The sequence below is a fragment of the Canis lupus genome, chromosome 11 (genome assembly GCF_011100685.1).
Source record: "Canis lupus familiaris isolate Mischka breed German Shepherd chromosome 11, alternate assembly UU_Cfam_GSD_1.0, whole genome shotgun sequence".
Lineage (NCBI taxonomy): Eukaryota > Metazoa > Chordata > Mammalia > Carnivora > Canidae > Canis > Canis lupus.
In genome coordinates, this window is record NC_049232.1 from 33,531,111 (window position 1) to 33,537,110 (window position 6,000).

At 36.4% G+C, this 6,000-nt stretch overlaps 1 long non-coding RNA gene across 1 annotated transcript in view; it reads right to left on the bottom strand.

Annotated features, from left to right (window-relative positions):
* Window positions 1–1,416, bottom strand: part of LOC111098040 — a 122,985-nt gene extending 121,569 nt beyond the window's left edge. Inside the window, exon 1 of the long non-coding RNA XR_005366762.1 lies at window positions 1,316–1,416. This is a non-coding gene — a long non-coding RNA (uncharacterized LOC111098040). The remainder of the gene's footprint in view (window positions 1–1,315) is intronic.
* Between the last annotated feature and the right edge of the window lie 4,584 nt (window positions 1,417–6,000).

Genomic DNA, 6,000 nt, shown 5'->3' on the forward strand with positions numbered 1-6,000 from the left:
CCTTCCAAAACCAATTTTCTACTAAAATCATGCAGTCAATATAAATGTGTGCAACAACCTTAGCAAGTCATTTGTCTCTTTTAAATCAAGACCTTTAAATATTCATTCTCTTTGGAGAATCCCCACAGATGAATGGTGTTTTGTTTTGTTTTTTGTAAAAATAACATAATGTAGGGAGAAAATATATTTCTGGAGGTATTCCTGATAGCATCATTTATAATAGAAATAAATTTGGAATAATAAATGTTCTAAAACATAATAACAGTTATGTACATTTTGCTACAAATACAAGCTAGAATACTATAATTGAAATTGTTTTTATGATAACATTTTAAAATATGGGACAAATAATTAGCTCATAGTTAAACACAAATACATCACTAAATAAAAAACTCACCCCATATCACACTGGGATACCTACATCAGAATGCTCATAATAGCCCAAAAATGAAAATAGCCCAAATATCCATGTACAGTATAATGAATAAATAAATTGTGGAATATTCAGACAAGGGAATAGTCTGCAAAAATGTAAATGAACTATAGTTACAAGCAATAAAATAGATACAACTTACTAGTATAATTTTGAGTAAAGTACAAAATGCATAGTAAGATGCAATTATATGAAGCTAAGCAACAATGTTACTTGGAGATATGTATAAACAAGAGGTCAAATAAAAAAGTAAAAAGAAAGACATGATTATTACAATCAAGACAAAGATCAAATAGGAAACAAGGAGGTAAATCACATAAAGTTCTTCTTGTGGGTTAATAGTGTTCCATTTCTTCACATAGGCTGTGGTTACAATGACAGGTCTTTTTTAAAATTAATTGTTTTCTGTACTTTTATATTTGATGTGATATATTTTATAGTAATACATGTTTTTAAAAGGAGTCAGAATACCTATTTTCTTTTCTAACCCTGGAGGATTAGCAGAAAATGAAAATTGAACTGGGACTTGAAGAATAGAAAGAATTAACACAGGTAAAGATGGGATGAATGGAATTTCCAAAGATATGAAACTGAATGGCCAGAAGGGAAGATATAGGGGGACAAAACAGACAAGATTGGCAATACTGATGAGTATATGAGGGAAAATGGAGAGAAATTAAGCAGAAACATTACAAGCATAAGAAGCCCCTGAACACTAAGCAAATTGCTTACAACCACAGGAGTAAGGTAATGGTGTTCCCTGTGAGTAACAAACCCAAATTAATCCTCTGCTTCCCCTCTGGTTATCATCCCAATAACCCTGAACCACTGATACAACTTTAGTAATTTCCTGATCCTAGGATGGAGAGCAGTTTCACATACCCACTTGCCAAGACCACAGAATTTCAGTCCACCAGCTCTAGTTCATTCTGGTCACTCAGACTAGAGTTCTGCACGGTTCCCATATGCAGCTGTTTTCTTTGTTCCTATTGCAGCCAAAGCCCTAAGGTATTGGAGCCTTTCCTATTATGACTGCATAATTCAGGTCTCCTGTCTCCACATTCCTTCCCCAGCTCCAAGTGCCTAGTAGGTCCTCATCCCCCTGACGGCCCTGCTACTGAGGCTCAGCCTCTGGATAACATGGGCCTGGTGCCTGCTGCTCAGTAAGTCTGGCTGGACAAAGTGTGGACTAGTTTCATGATTTAGTTGTACCTGCGTGTCCAACTGTAAGAATAGAAATGATACTTGTTCAACAAATAAAAGTGGAGATGAAAGTCAAGGGCTATATGTATACAGAATTAATGTTATCAGTTTTCTTTCCTAATTTTATGCTAAAATACTAACATTGTTATCCCTAGAAGCGATGGAAAAACTGAATAAATATATGTTGCAATTAAAAAAAATATATATATATATATATGTTGCAATTATCAAGTATTGGGTGTTTTTTAAATAAAAAAAATTCATTTTCCAGAAGAAACAAAATCATACTTGCCTAGATATTTAATAAAACTTCTGTTTTTTTTTTTTTTCTTTTGAAAGGTAAGCCATGTAGCATTTATAAGGAGAATGGCCATGGCCATGGCCACCCCTGAGGAGGGCTGGGGGCTCAGGGACATCACTGCTTCAAGGACATCTTCCCTGTCTGCGTAATGCTGCTGGTGGGAAGCAGGCAGGTTCTGGCGGCTAGGGCTCCCAGCGGTGCGTGGTGGTCAGGTCGCACTCCCATGAGTCCCCATGTGGCAGCGGCCAGGTTGTGGTCCTGGGCCTGGGCTGCCTAGATCCACACCAATGATTCTGAGTCATGTCTCAGGTTTTCTGGGGCTGCTTTTTCATTCAGATGGTCTTCTGTCATTATGCTCTCCATGCAAGTGACCAGAATGAAGAGACCCCACAGCACAACACAAAACCAAAAACCCATGAATTCATTTTTTAAAGTCTTGGGAATTAAAAAAATTAAAATAAAAAAAAATAAAGTCTTGGGAATTTACATTTTAGCTAAATGATATTTTTACTGACTTAAAAAAAAAAGAAATGAAGAGCCTTTCATTTCCAGATACTTTGTTTTTAATATCTTTTCCCAGGAAAATAATCATAAAGTAGGGTGGTGCAAGGCAATTAAAATCGTTTTGGCTATAAATTATCCCTCCAGAGACAATGATTTGCAGTGATACATCTGTTTTCATAAATACTGACTGTAATAACATTGCATTACTGAATTCTCTTCTATGTAAATATTTGTTCCAACCCAACTTATCCTGAGTTACTCCCACTAAAGCTGCTATTGATGTGTGCTGCTCAGAAACTTCAGTTTTTGATATGTCTCTGTTCTCTAGGTCCTTAACTGTTGCATGAGCTAGTGTACAATCCAAGGGATTTGTCAAATTTTAATTACTTCATTTCATCGGCTGTATATTATTAAAGTATAATACTTTGCCTCTGGCTGTTTTCTGTGCAAAACTGTAAAGCCATTCCAATTTCTAAATGGGAATATAAATAACTCTCTAACTGTATTTGCTTATGTATTAGTATTAGCCCAGAGTCTTTAACTTCAAATAATTGGCAGTTATTCAGTCTAGCTAAAGCAAAGGAAAAAAAAAAAAGAGAGAATTCAGGCAATCGTCAGAGGACAGGAGAAACATCAAGAACTTTGATGGAATTCTCAATTTCCTTTAAATATATCTCTCTGTGAAAACTGGCTTTATTTGCTTCTAAATACACACAGGAGAATATAGATGCTCTACACTCCTGAGTTCTGCAGAATTCAATTTATTGTCTCTTAGTCTCTATTCTCAATTTTCAAGAGAGGGAAAATTGTTAACCCAATTCCTCCACAGTGTTAAATGCTGAACATTATAAGGAGTCAAAACAAACCTAGCTGATGGAAAGCAATCCCTTTAAAAAGGAGTGGGAAGTGGTTTTGTAAGAAGGCCAAATACTTTAAATATTTATTAAATATATTTAACTATAAGCTATTTTATCCAAAATGAGCCTTTTGGTTCTTAAAATAGATATCTACACTGTTAGTACTACATTTTGACCTCAATTTGAATCCAGGTCTGGAGTCTGAGAAGGGGCCTGTGAACCTAAATAGATATATTTTGTAAAAATTTGTCCCTTTAGGAGAAAGCACAAAAGACTTTCTGATCTACCTTGCGATTCTGTTCCCTCAGGGAACTTTGGCATGTACAACGTGTAGCTATTCAAGGCTGCTGCTTCAATTCTCATACACAGGCTCACTAAACAGGTAGACAATTTGAAACAAAAGCCAGGAATGTATGTTATGAGAAAGCTGTGTAACTATTGATGAAAACAATGTGCAATTCATTCCTCTTATTAATGAGCCATTTCCCCTTCAAGCAAATTATTTCACCGATGTATGATAATGAAGGGCTTCAATCAGACCTTCTTGACAAATTGGACACATTGTTGGACAGGTGCCACTGTCTTAGAAATAAACAGAAGACTTTCTCAGGAGAGCTTTCTCACAAAGCAACCTGGAGAGAGAACACACAATTCCATCAGTCCCAAATTATCTGATGTGAAACTTCACAAGACCACCTTATGGGACCAAAAAGACAAGAAGGTATTTGGGCAGAAAAGGAAAACTAAGACTTACAGAGGACAAAGTCAGAGATTAATTTAATTAGTGGAAGGAGATATTGACAAGACATATAGTACATAAAACAGAAATTAGAAAGATTATTCTCCTGAACTTTATTTCTCACTTTTATAAAATCTATAGTTAAAAGGCAGAAAATTCAGAAAGATGATGTCAGTCATCAGTACAGAAAAGTAATCCTACTGAAAAAACTCAGTTCAGAATGCACTGCTTAAAAATACCAGAACATATTTAAAACAAACATATTTGGATGGATTAAAATTCTTATGTCATATGAGCAACAGGATAAATTTAAGAAAATTGTCTTTCCTCTGACTCCAAAATTACCAGACATTTTTCAGCAAAGTATTCTCTTTATTGTAACACCATTTAGAAGGTGAGGAATAGATAGCTATGGGACAAAAGTGAAAGAAATATCTGAAATTCTACCAATGCAGGAGAAAAGATCACAGTGTTATAATACTTTAAAAAAAGAAGGAGAGGGGATTCCTGGGTGGCTCTGTCGGTTGGACGTCCAACTCTGTGATTTTGGCTCAGGTCGTGATCTCAAAGGTCATGGAATCAAGCCCATGTTGGGCTCTGTGCTCAGTGGGGAGTCTGCCTGAGATTTTCTCTCTCTCTCTCCCCCCTGCCCCCCCCACACAGTCTCTTTCTCTCAAATAAATAAATAAATCTTAAGAAAAAGAGTAGAAGAGGGAGACGAAAGGAGAGAGGGAGAAAGAAAAGGAGGGAGGAAGGGCAAGAAAGCAAGGAAGGAAGGGATGGAGGAAAGAGTAGTGAAAATTTTGCCTTATTGCTATGAGAAGTCCCACAACCAATATCAATTTGGCTGCTTCTGCCTTTACTCTGTTCCATTTTATAAGATTTTATGGCTTTAATCACTTTAGGGAAGGAAGTACAATAAAAGAGCAGTGTGATTTTCTAAATACACAGACTCCAATATTCCTATGAGATCTCTCTCAGGATTTTGGAATAGAGATCCATGACTATTTTATGAAAGCATCCACTAAAGAGAGTTCATCTGTTACTCTGATTATTACGACCAGTATTACACTGTGCCAGGCGGTATCAAGGTACTAAACCACAAAATGAATACTGTTTAATATGTGCTTTGGCAATCATGCAGACTCAAACTAAGATACTTAATTCAGATTACATTCTACTTGTGTCTTTGGTCCCATGATTCTATCATTGTCACCACTGAGGTATAAAATATCAATTTTTTAGCTCATGGGAATTTCAGCTTTACATCAAGAACAATGTTTAAATATTTTAATGTCCAGTGTAAAGAAACTAATTCCTTCCTTTCACCCCAGTGACCTCACTCCTGGACAAAATAAAGGAGAACTGATTGCACTCTACCCTGGCATAGAGAATTAATTCCCAGTGAAATGATGGTAAAATGAGAAGTTTCCACAATAACATTTTATCTTTCTTCTACGTTGTGTTATGATTGCTGGAAGACCACTTTGGATCCAATCTTCCCAAACTCTGAAAAACATTCTGCCACAAAAACTGCATTATCTTCCTACCTGACCTGGATGTTTTAGAACCAGAATCCAGAACTGTTATGGGCTATACCACCACTTCAGTTGCAAATAGACTGTGCAGTTTTCCTAATGCACAAGTTATTATGTAGATGGGAAATGTTAAGAAATGATTTTTAGAGGACTATTGGTATTTGTAGCAACTGGTTTCTGCACTGAATTAAGGGTCCTTTGTGTGGGACAGTTCCGTCTCATTTATTTTTGTATCTTCAACCTCTACCCAAACACTTGACACACAGTAAGAGCTCAACAAATAATGAAAGAACAAATGGACACCATGTGAAGCATCATATGGAAAGAGGAGACCCTTCACTGCTCTTCCGCTAGACAGTGATACCAGTTAGGAAGATAAAGTACAGTTTAAGGGCACCCCCGGTGGCTCAGCGGTTTAGCACCAC